This window comes from Gymnogyps californianus, chromosome Z (assembly GCF_018139145.2).
Source record: "Gymnogyps californianus isolate 813 chromosome Z, ASM1813914v2, whole genome shotgun sequence".
Taxonomy (NCBI): Eukaryota; Metazoa; Chordata; class Aves; order Accipitriformes; family Cathartidae; genus Gymnogyps; species Gymnogyps californianus.
The window spans coordinates 15,258,280-15,271,602 of NC_059500.1; positions in this window are offsets into that span (position 1 = coordinate 15,258,280).

Below are 13,323 nucleotides of genomic sequence, written 5' to 3' on the forward strand. Positions count from 1 at the left end.
TTCTAAAGCAATAGAAACTCCATTGCCCAAATAATTTCTAAATTGTCTTTCATCAAATAATGTTTTTAAGAGTGAAGAAAGAAAGTACAAGTGATCTTTCCTGAAGGTGAGATTCTAGTGCCATTAAAATCAATGGCAAAAGTCTCACTGGTATCACAGAAACCATGCCTTGTCTGCTGGCTCTTCAGAAATATTTTTTTTGTCTGGTGAATTTTCTGTTGTGTGTACTGAATCATTAGAGAAAAAAGACCCTCTCAATACATTAGAGGGATACTTTACAAAGCAGAAAAGAATATTGCCTTTCTTTTCTTTTAATGTCTACCCTTCGTTCCTGCTTCCTACTTAGGGAAAATACAGCAAGTGTTCCTGATGATGCAGTGCTTTGTAGAGGAGGTGAATGTACTTATTCAGTCTGCAGTTCCATGGAAGGGACTCAGCTTCATCTGCTAATTTCAGAAAATCTCATTATTTCTCATTTGGGATAGGTCACTAGGGACTTAGCCCACTTCAGATTCAATTAAGTTTTATTTTTTAATTAGTTGGAATTTTAATGACCCTTCCAGAAAGCCATGAGGAACTATACATTCTCCAAAGTAAATCTGGAGAGGATTTTAGCCTGAGAGAATTCCTTGCTGCTTCTTGCACAGGAGATGGGATGGCTGAGTTACTGCACAGCTATTTGTGAAGAAAAAATGCCTTCACCTTTCACAAACAAATTCCTCCCTAATGTCTTCCTGATTGCCTACTCCCTCCACCCAAACAGAGAGTACCAAGTTAAGAAGGTGATATTACGTGTCCTTATAGCATTGGTGAGATCCTTTCTGGAATAGCATCTGCAGTCATAAGAGATTTTTTTAAAAAAGAAGTCTGCTTAAAAATCCAAACATTAGACTGAAGACTGGAAGAAAGAAAATTCTGATAAAGTTAAGGAATTCAATCTTTTGAACTGTGTAGAAGTGATATGATTACAGTAATTGTAATTATCTTCAAGGGGACAAAATGCTAAGTACTATGGAGAGGTCTGCAATCCATTGAAAAATGCACAATAACAATTACTGATCGGGTATTAAAGATGAACCATTTTAATTAAAAAAATCACTAAGTTGTATCATTGCAGCCATGTTAACCAGGCAAGTATTTGTCTTTACTGTACTTTTAACCTTTTCTTTTAGTTCAGAAGATTAATCAAGTTATAAATTGAAGGAAAGGATAAGTAGATGACAACTAGTATTTGGTTATATAAGAGCCTATGCTTGGTTATATAAGAGCCTATGCTAGATGATCCAATGATTCACTCCGGCTTAAAAGGCAAGATAATCCATACATAATATCAACATTCATCAGCACTAAAAAATCCTGCATGAAAAGGAATGTCTAGGTTCCTATATTTTAATTGTGTATTAATAGATTAATGATAACATTCACATGGATATAGGTTTCTTTCAGAGTATCTGGGCAGTCAACATGAACTGCATGAATGTTAAAAGAAAGACAAATTAAAAAACCCAAGGAAAACCCTGCATAGTTAGCACAATCAGGGTTGGATTTCCATACGTAGTTCTTCCTTAGTTTGTGCAAAGCTAACCTAAAGTTTAGGGTAAGTTTCTTTTTAGTAAAATAAGTAAATTCTCAATTTCTGAAAACAAGTGTTCACCAAGTTCTTGTGATCAACCTAAGTGGCTTCCTGATTTATTGAAATGGCCAACTAATTAAATGTAATGTGATTAATGAATACAATTCTTATTCATTTTTTTTCCCTTTAATTATTTCATAGTTAGGTTATTAAAAATGGTAGCATTAGAAAAATCTTGTTTTCTTGTCACTGTTGTTCATTCTTTTGTTTTGGTTAGATCACTATCATTTGCTTAGTTTTGGCTTTAAAATTCAATTCTGCTGTTTCTAGGTCATTCCTAATGAGCGTACGTAATTACAGGGTTAACTAAAAGTCATAGTCGTAAGAGCTGGATTTACATAAATTTAGTTTCCAAAAATTCAGCAAAGCTTTACCTGGAAGGGTAACAGAGCTTCTCTGCCATGGCTGGGTTTCTGGCACAGGTGAAAGCATCACGCATACACAGACTGAGCAAAACCTGCCCATAAGGAGTCACCTTGTCTCAGTCAGTCTTAGCATTTTCTTCCTTGTGCGCAGACCTTGTGCGGAGAACTGCTGAATCACACTAACGGGCTGAGAACGAAGCAGCAGCATTTATTTTATTCTCTCTACTCTCTCCCAGTTATCCTTATTTCTGTAGCTTTCCTTCAAGATAGACCTTTCTGATGTGCCAATAAATAAATATATCTAGTGGAGATCCCCTGCATCTTGGCTGGACAGGGGCTGCTTTTATTCAGGTGAAATTGAATCATGTGAACTGTGCTGAGACACTTTAGTCCCTTTCGTTCACAGTGCGTGAAGCTGACTGAGGGATCAAAGCTACTGATGAACTGAAAAACTGGCACTTGCAGCCTGGATGAACACTTTGGGATGCCATTTTTAAGAAAATGAAATGAAATATGTGACACGAAAGCAGCTAAGGGCCTGATAAATGAAAGGGAGGCAGGATGAAAAAGCAGAAGTAGAGAAAAAACCCTCATGACAAAGCATCATCCAGAAAAGAAAAAAAGAAAAAAAAAAAAAGGTAGCAAAGAAAGAAATATAAAAAACCCAACCATTAGACAACCTTCTGAAATGGCAGAGGATTATGAGCAGCCAGATATGCACCTTCGAGGAGTTCAGCTGCCGAAAGAGCACCCTCAAAAATGTCCACAGCGTGGGCTAGGCTGTGTCTCATTCATACAATGCCCAGTGCCTTCATGTCCTCCAGGGGCACAGCAGCACATGGAGGTTAAGGGAAGGCTGGGGAGGAATTTGCAGTAACTCTCAGGAGCATGACTGTAATGTCAAAACGTACCACTTGGGAGGCACAAGCAAGGGAGGAGTCACCCCACAGCAGTACCCAAGCCTCCGCTGTGGCTTTGCAGCCCGCTTTATGAATGCACAGGCAAGGCCCTAAGTTAAGGTGCTTGAAAAGTCTCTGCGTATTGGACAAACACAATGCAACATGTATGGTAAATAACAGTGCGCCACAGTGAAGAGGCAGGTGGTAAAGCCAGGGCTACATATTGCAAAGATGCTGCTGAAAGGTCCAGCACACTCGGCATCTTGCCTCAGCTCGCTCCTCGCAGTGGCTAGCTCACTTGTAACCAACTCATGACAGGAGAATTAATTTCCTCATGACACAAGAAGTAATTTCAGACCTTTCCCTTTCAGATCGGGGTTCTCTGTAAACTGATTTAGCCTCACTTTCTGAGTCACAGGGTTGGATTTCATCCTTGCTGTTTCAGCTCGGTTACATCCTCTGAAGATCTGAAAAGTTTCACCATCGGCACACTTAATCACATTAGCATGTGACAGTTAGCACGCTTATAATTTGTGGAAACTGATAAAGCTCTTTGGGCATTTCCTCTGCCTGGGATTTGTCCTTGCGTGTTTCTGAATCTCCTTCTGAGTACTCAGGGCTCTTGCAGCACAGAGCCCAGGGAAGCACCAACTTTGAAGTCTTCTGAGTACCTCAGTCACACTTCAGCTGTCAATAATTGCCTTCCCATTAGTGCTTATGTTTGTCTGAAGTTTTAGTCACAGAGGTCATTTTTTGCAGTCAGCAAGCAAACATTACTTGTCTTCTGCTAATTTCCTTATCTCTCTGGTACGCAAAATCCTCCACAGGGCTTCTAGCAGACTGTTGGGTAGGGCATGGGGATGAAGGAATAAGGGTATAAATAATCCCTATTGGAGAACAGGATCTTTGGTAGAAAAGCCGTACATAAAAAAGGTGTATGATCCCATACAGTGCTTTTGTAGATCATTTCATCATATATAAATTCTAAAGTCCTGCTGTAAGGACAGTGTTTGTGTACCAAGCTAGAATTCCCCATAAGAATACGCAAAACCACCCTGTTGCTTTCCTGAAGACATCTTCAATTTATTTACCAGAACCTTGATGATGGTGGACTTGTTAATAAGCAGAAAGTACTGCTTACCATTTCGTCATATGTTGCCACACCATTTTTTTGTAGTCCTATCTGTTTTTTCGCAAACTGCCATCTATTGCCTTATACCTAGGCTTGTAAAGTTTGGGAGTTCGGGGGCTATTAATGCTTTTGCATCTCCTGGACTCCTCAAGTCCCTAGTAAATTACAAATAACTAATATTATTAAGGAGGCATGTGGGGTGATGACGTGCCCTCCCTGATTAGCTTTCTAAACTGAAGAAGTAACTAAGCTGTACTTTGTGTAATTATTGTCATTCTTTTTACAGTCTTTTTTTGGATGCCCTTTCCCAGTTACATCTTACTTATCTTTACATAAAAGATGCAAACATGCAGACAATGCTGACACTTCTGCTACTTAATACCAGGGCCTAATTTTTCAGTGCATGTTCGATTTTAATCTATTTTCATGCCTTCTTTCAAAGTCAGAATCTGATCCAGAGTACATTTTTATTTCCGTAAAGTTCATTTATTTAGGCAGCGAGAGAACGTCATTTCCTTTAAAAATGGTAGAAGAGTTGCCTCCCCTCTCCCCCTACCTCCTACACACTCAAAAGGTTACAATTTTCTTCTGTGATTCCCCCTACAGGGAATGTTATATTGGTACTCTTTGGCAGCGCTGTAGTCAAAATATGCATTTAAATGGAGACACTCAGCAAAGTGAAAGCACATAGGATGTTGGAGTTATTGATTTTTTTCTCTTTAAATGAGGCATTTTATGACTCGAAGGATTTTACTGAAAGTCTACATTGTCTAGTTAAAGTAGCAGTGGAATTCTTGTGGGGACCAAAACACAATACTAAATGTAATTTTTTGTTTTCCTTCCAGGCTGTAAATGTTGTTTTGTATTTGTCATCAAGGTGACACTCTTTTGCTCTAATAGCTATCCTCTGCTCTTTTAATCCTAAGGTGTTAAGTAGTGTTTCACTTTTGGCTGTTATTAATACTGTCTGTATTACAGAACCAGATGGGATCTCTCCAGAGAAATTTCTACGCGAGTTTAAATCTAAACTGCTGCCGATGCTACAGGAGCTGCCAGACCCTACGACCTCCAGGACCTGTGCTCTCCTCCTTCCAGGTGCCCTGAGCCAGGGATCCCTCCATCCCAGCCTGAGGGATGCGACTGTGGCTGCTCCTGCTCATGGGTCCGGCCAGCAGCGAGGCTGTGTGCTGTCTCACACACAGACACCCCCGCCCACGTACAGAGGATGCTAACACTTGTGTGCCTGTATGTTTGTCACTTTGCATGTAATTTGTTATTTCTTTTACACTTTTACCACATTTTGGTCCTTAACCAAATGACAATGAACCACGTGATTTCAGACTGCTCATAGCTTTATATAAACAACTCAAAAAGCCAGAGGTTATTAAAAATAAAGTATTAAGGTTATTCAGCTCTCTTATACTTTTACCAATATTTCATCATTTGTTATGATCCTGAAATGTGATGAAAAAATTGAACATTCATTTCAAACCCTTTTAAGAAAACAAGTAAGCAAAAACAGACTCCAAAAGGGCAGAACAATTTGATTTTTAAACTCATACTGAATCTTTTGTGTCAGGTCAGCTCAATACTAAGATCCCGATGGCTATTGTGTCACAGTGTCTGATGAGACCTGCATTTTTGTTTGGTTATGTTATTCACTATGAACCAAACTCTCCTGCTTCCCATCTTGCATCACGTGGCTTGGCCAGGGGAGAGTTTGCAGCCCTCAGAGGATGCGCAGTTCAGACAGGAGATTTGGGACCTCCAAAACATCAGCACATCAGACTACCTGACCACAGCTTTCATGAAGACAGTACAGTATGACAGTAAAACACAGCTTAGTGCTGAACTAAGATTCAGAGTAGAATGTTTTGGGTAAGGAGGATTTGCAATCGTTTTCAAGCAGCTCACATTTAAGTAGTTAAATAGTCCCTTAAGGTTTTCCTGTTGTAAAACTATTATGTTCCTGATAAAATAAAACTTTCTGGATAGCACAACAGGAAATTCAGTTAAGATGTAAAGAAATTAAAGGCCAGGACAGAAAAACAAGCAGCATAAAGTAAAACATCATGCTTGTGGTGACAGAGGAGATATACACCCTTTGGTAAATGTGGCACTCCAGATTCCTTACTTGCAATTGCACTAAGTTCACAAAATCTTCTGTGATGCCCTCAAAGCTCAAACCTCCTGGCAGTCCAGTTGGATAGGGGTGTCATGAAAGCTACTAAAGCGCTTCAAACCCTCCAGCAGTCTCCTGCATGCCTTCCAAATTGGGAGCAGAGGGGGAGGACAGGTAAACATGCCCCATCTTCATTTGGATACCAGACACTGCCAGATATATTCAGCCCAGGCAAAATCTGCTTCCCAGTTTGACTGATGCTTGCTGGTAGCAAAGTCGGAGAGGTGGATTTTGTCTTCTGGAGGGGGTGTTTCCTGTGTAAACAGCTTGGCAGAGCACAATTTTCTTTTTATATTTTTAGTCCAACCTATTTTGTGCTTTGCATCTCCTTTTGTGTCACGGCTTGATTTGCCTGCTTCAGGCAAAAAGGGTCTAACTGAAGAAACAGGAACCCATACAGTGGTCCCACCATGGCAGAGACCTGCAGAGGCGGCTGTGGCAAGGGAAACAAGCAGTGGGAAGGTGTGTGCCTTCAAGAAAACCCACAGTTTTCTCCAGTTACTCTCCCATGCAGCTCTGGGTATTAATTTTAAAATCAGTGGATGAGTGGTGGATCTAGAGGAATCAAAGTGTCACTTGCTGAATTCATGTCCCAGGGCAGTTTGGAGAGCAAGGTGAAATCTAAAAACACTCAACAAAAGGAAAATCAAAACTGTTTCCTATAGTGTTAGACAATGAAGTGTTAAACACAGTTCAGCTCTCCATCTGATGTAGATCAGTGACTACACTGACTTCAGCGGAACTGCAGTATTTTGTAAGTATAGTTTACTGTGATGTACAACCTCCTAAATCAGATGTCTGCGGTAGATGAACCTTGGTTCATATTTGTTTTGTTTCTTTATCATGACACTTTTTTTCTTGTTGTAAAGACAGTGTTTTGATTTAAACAGCTTTTCTGTACGTTTGAAATCCTTAGACAAACATTTACACCAAGATGATGTCATCAAGCAGAATACAGAGAATTGCCACCACTCAGGTCCCTGCTCTCTGAAACAGCACAAACAGGTCTGGCAGATATTCCCAGTGTTCTTGCATCTTTTTCATAAACCCTGCATTCAAACAACAACAAACATAAATTGCAACAACCTCCAAAATTGAACTGGGGTGAAGAAAGGCCAGGAAAGGAGAGGGGGAAAGTCAAGTGGTTAGAAAAAGTAGTGAAAATGCAATCACGTTTTTTTGAGTTTCAAAACAGACTAAGGCTCACGGCTACTCTTCTTCATGGGAGTCTCGGATATTGAGCATCTAATTATCTTAAAGCATACGCATGGCAGTGTGGTATGCAATACTCAATTTTCTGATTATCCCAAAATGGCATTGTAAATTAAAAAAATTAAACTGAATGGTTCGCTTAATAACAAGACTGGTACACAGATGAGTTCTTTAATGAACTACATTATTTTTCTGTTCAAGTTCAATTTCACATAGTGTTCTTTAAAATAAGTCTCACAGTGAGACTGATTTGAATGGTGTACACGTGTCCAGTGAGTAAAAGGGATCCAAAAAACTTGTATGAACTAAGAGATGGCAGAACAGACTTCCCATGCTCATTATCTTTATTATCTTATTGTCTTATTATCTTTATTATCTTATTATCTTTATTATCTTTGCTGTTCATTAATCTCCTCCCCTTCTTTTCAATATCTGACCAAACACATAAAAATTGAAGATTTTTTTGACATTTGTTTTTCGTTCAACAAATCTTAAAAATTGCGCTAATTCTTTCAACTTTTGTGAAATATTCATAGTTGTGTTACTGTGCTACAGCAGTAGCAGCCAGTCAAATCTGAATTTCAGGGTTTGCTAAAACATGTCCTGTGCATCCATACTTTGGGATTTGCTCCTGCCAGACCTAACTTCATTTCTTTGAGAGTATAATTTCTTTCTTTCTTCTTTGGTGTAAAAAAAATTTAAAGCAGTAAAATAAAGCTACTTTAGATAAACTGCACTGCTTGACCTATCCCATGAGCAAATGAACACACATGTGAACTTTAAATCTTCCCACACTGTGTCCCCAGCAGCAATTTCCAAAAGTTATTGAAGCCTCTGACACAATGAGTGAAGCAACCCAGAGTTAAATGCTGTTTGCTGGATGTCCCTAAACATTATCATGTAAAACATTGTTTGTTTAGGAATATCTTGCTCTGCTTTCTGCCTCCATCTGTGTGTATTCACAGCTGGTATTAGTGCCTGCCAGTCATTTTGCCAAGCTGTTTTGACTACACGGGTTAAATAGTGATGGGTAGTGAAGCCCCTTGTGCAGAGGGTAGACTATTCAATCCCCTGTGGAGAAAGCTGACCCCGCTTATGTCCCTATTTGAGAGCTCAGCAGTATGCTCAGACGAAAAAGGAAGACTTAGGGGAGAGCAGATGAAGCTGGCAAAATTGTAAAGAGGAGCTTTTGTTTCCACCTCTGTATTCTTACTGAAAAAAAACTGAGATATTTCTGACAGAAACTGTAGGCATAAAATAAAAGATTGATTTCATTGAAGGTCCACTGAGGGTTGTGCTGAACAACAGGCTCACAGATGAAGAGGGGAGGAATCTTTATCATGCAGCCTCAGAGCTCACACCACCAGGAGCTCACCGGCTCCAAGGAGGAAGGGAGTGCATGTGATGAATATATACTGACCTTCTGAAGCAGGATCTTGCATGACTTTTTGCTAGCATTTTTGTCTAAGACAAAAAGTCACTTAGTGTGATTGCTTACTGCTTAATGTTATGTAAAGGATAGGCTGTTCCTAAAAACTTTTTCTCTATGGAACATAGTTTTACAGTGAAATAAACATCTTCTTATTAAGAGATGCTCAAACAACTTCAGGTTTTGAGGCCTGAACAAAATTTTCAAGACCAGAAATCCTTGGTAATTTTATTCTCTTTTTCTTTATGCTACAATCTCAGATGCCAGGGATGGACATGTAGAGACTTATTTTATCCACACCAATTCTCAGAATAGTGTAATTCACAGTATTCACAGCCTGAGAAGTAGGCTGTGAAACGAGAGGAGGCTGCTCCTGCCATGATGAAATGAGATGAAGACATGCTCATATAATTTCTATTCTGCACAGTTAAGTTAGTTTCAGAGCCAAGAAGTGACAAAGCTCCGGCTCCACTGGCTTTCCCCATAATCCCTTAGAAAGTCATAGAAATGAAAGCAGAGCAGTCAGTCCCTGCCATTTAGATAGATGAACTAGGGCACTAAAGGCAAGGTAACTGGCATTATCTACGGTACTAGAATATTTTACAGTAGTGCCCTGAAATGCTGTATAGCAGTAAATGTGCAGCCATGTTCAGGCATCTTACTACCAATTATCATAGCAATTAGGAAAAACATCAGAAAACCTACTTTCCAAAGTAAATGAGATTTATTTGATTGAGTAGTTGGTTCCAGCTTCTACCTCTTCTCCCACCTTCCTCCAAAATTTTCAAACTCACTGGTGAATTTCAGTCACATTTGATGGAGAGGGGTAGTGCTCAGAGAAACTGGGGTGCTGCAAGTTTCTGACAAATGAAGGAAAAGATTCAGGTGAGTATCTTCAACAGAAGGTTGATGTCTGTATCGTGTGTTCAGCTATATTACCTAGCTAGAACCCATAAGAGATGGTACCAGAGGAAATGAGGCTTTGTAAAATCTGTGCTTACTGTAGCAATGGGTTTCTTCCCCAGTGAAGAGGCATCTTATTGGTAAACCTGATAGAATAATTTTTTAAAATGGCTTTGTTTTCCTGGATGTCATAAACCAGATGATAATAATTACTATCATTGATTCTTGCTGCTGCTTGCTAAAGATTGTCTCCCAAACTCACTCTTGCCCCTTCAAAAGCTGAAAGCTCTTATTATACCCAGTTATTCTTCTCTTGGGCCTTTATCTGTATGCAGTTAACAATGAATTAGGCTCTCATGTGAGGACAGATGGAAATGTAAACACAATGCTCCAATTAATGGAAGGGAGGGCTTCCAGAAAAAGTGCCAGGGAATTCACTCACTTCATCCATTTGGCTGTATTCAGAGCATGATCTGCTATTTCCAGTTCAAAGGGCCTTTGTTTTATCAGCTAGACCAGTCTGAAAATCATCTGTTGTCTTCTGATGCTATAAAGCCACACAAGTAGGTGTGGTCAGGTTCTGGAAATCTTAGAAACAGGAAAGAAAAATAAATAGGTTATTAATGAATATTCCAATTATAAATATCTAAGGACAGTAAGTAAAATGTATAGAGTAGAAAGTTTAATCAATGGTTAAATACATCTAACTTGAAAGTAAGCAGAAACAGCAGGAAACATGAGCAAATATTTTATTCACAAAAAATAAAAAAGAAAGGTTTCTTTTTACACATAGTGCCAGCCCTTACTTTGTAAAAAAAAAAAAAAAAGTATGTGAAAATACCAATATTTTCACTCAAAGAAAAGTTACATCAAATATGTCTGACTGAACCAAAGGTCAGCCAACATTCAAAACCTCCTGCAGGACAGTATACTGTTTACAACTGTTCAGCAAATTCATCCATCACACTTTATTTATGCCTGCAACACTTGCTAACAACTATGAATGCTCTGTAGCAACCAGTACTAAGTGCAAGCTGCTAGGAGACAATGTCAGCAAGGGAATCAAATTCTGCAGCCACTGAAATGAAGACGCTTCAAGAGGTGCAACTTGCAGAAGGCAGGAGAAACCATACTCCCTTCTGTGGGATTTGATCAGCTGCCAACTGATATTTAAACTATGTGTATACATGTATTTGCAGAGTCATTGTAATTCTTTTTTTTAACTTTTTAATTCTTTAGCCCCTTCAATAACCTCACCTTTTTCCTTCCAAACATTAACCTCTCTTCCCTACTCCCCACCCAAACTCTTTCTTTTTCTTTATTATTTTGTCATTTATAAGGGATGCTGCATGTATTTAGAAGCGGTGGGTAGCTGCCAGTGCAGTCAGTGCTGGAGGCGGCCCCTGCACAGGCACACCAGGATGCTTGGTTGGTCCCTCCAGCGGTTCTCCAAGGAAGCAGCCACTTCTGTCCTCACTGCTCTGGAAGCCGGTGAGGTAGGACCTCTGTGCTGGGGTCAACACAATGGCTCTGGTTTGCTCTTCAGATTTAGTCTGCAGCGATGAAGCACAGGACTACCTGAAAGGGATCTTCAGACAGCACCAACTACAGCATTTCCATACACTGTTATTCCTTTCCCTGTTTCTTGATCTTCTTTTTTGCCTTGTTGTACCTGTGTTCCACGTCCCAGTTCCCTTCCAGATAAACAACCTGTCCTTAATTACTTCTTCCCTTTTGGTCACAGTTCTGCTATCTCCCTACCCAAATTTGGTATTTCTGATACCATTATGTAATTCACCTTGGCCTTACATGGTGTTATTGACATGATTAGGCACTGCTGTCCTGCAAGTCTCCACTCCCCAGAAGGTCCCCTCAGTTACCTCTCTGAAGTTTGACAGTCACACACTTCCCCTTAACCATCTGCAAAAGCTAGCCACCTTGTAGTGCTCTTGACAACTTTCGTCAGCTTCTTACTGTTATAATCACAGCCAGCAATTTCTCACCTCATGTCCAGTAGCTACTCATGCTCTGTTCACTTATGTAGACCTCAGGCCAGCACCTGTTCATTTGCTTGCAGCCTTAAAAACATACATAGCCCTAAAGATAGCTATCCATCAGAGCCTATCAGTACAGATACAAATCCTATCATCGCATCAATGAAGGGAAGCTCAAAACATCAGTCCATCACTGAAGCCTGCAGTCTGATCATCTCTTCAACTGACAGCATTGTAAGCTGGCATGGGGAGCAGGGAGAAGACACAGGTGAATCTAATCAGCATCAAAGTGCTAGCCTTGTATTGCTCAACAAAATGCAGAATCAGAAAGCCTTCTAAAGTTTTTCCAGAACATTTCTATTTCCACAGACATGTTTTTTCTAGAGGCAAAGGAGAGACTCCTAGCCATATGTGTTAGAGAAGGGCTATATGAATCACCTCCCAGGTTACAGTGCAGGGATCATGAGCTTCTATTTTATACAAGCTCTGCACTGGATGAATATATAGGTCCACGGATGGGGCTATAACATGCAAAGAGCCTAGAAAAGACTTCTCAGTGCTTGATTCCAGGCAGCATTAGGTAGCTCGAAGCTCTAGCACAAGGTAGATAAAAATATTCTCTCTCACATTTATATCACTTCAAATTATTTCATACCCCAAGACACTTCCATTTTCCTCCTTAATCCTTCAGCTTGTCCAAATTCACTGCTAATAGCTCTAAAGAACAACTTAACATCACCACAACAAACATTCAAGATGGTTAGGAAGTGCGAGACCCCATCTTATGCAGGCAAGAGTTGAAAAAGTCAGCAGGAAAGCTGAGACTTGCTGGTTGTAATTGCTGCTGCTAGGCATCCTGCCAGTTCCCTAACAGTAGGTTGTGTTACATACTCTATATGCAGCAACAAGAAGGAGGAGTGGAAGAAGCTTAAGCGTATCCTGTGTCAGTTCCTCTGCTGGTATGAATCAATATAATGCTACCAACGTGTAAGGATCAAGCCTTCAGCCCTGCTCAGGGAAGGTTGTTTTTTATCATCTTCAGCATGGCTCACGGGGAGAAGGTTGTCTGACTTGCATTAAGAAAGTGATTGAGGAAAATATTTAACATCTGTTTTGAGAGAGGAAGACAGGATTCAATACTATGATGAGACTTGGGCTCAGCTCAAAAGTTTTCTTTGGTGAGGACAAGGACATTAATTGTTGGGAGTCTTTGATCCTGTAAGTGTTAAAGTTGGCAAGTCTTTGCCTTGTCATGGTTTCAGCATGAAGAAATGGAACCTGAGCAGGTTGCAGAAGAAACTAAGATGTAGTTAACACAAAGCCTTTGACGCCTGTTATGTCCACTTCACGGATGATAAGCCATTACAGAAAGATCATAAGATGTGCTGAGATATCTGAGATCAGTGAGTTGGAGAATTCTCTTAACTAAACCTGGTTTATTCTTAAGTAGAATAACATAATTTGTACCACCCTAAAGGCAAGGAACACATCATAAAAGCTGTTACCTGCTCTCCAATATGAGAGAAATAGAGCAAGAGTGAGGAAAAAAGAACACAAGCTGTGGAAAATTACTT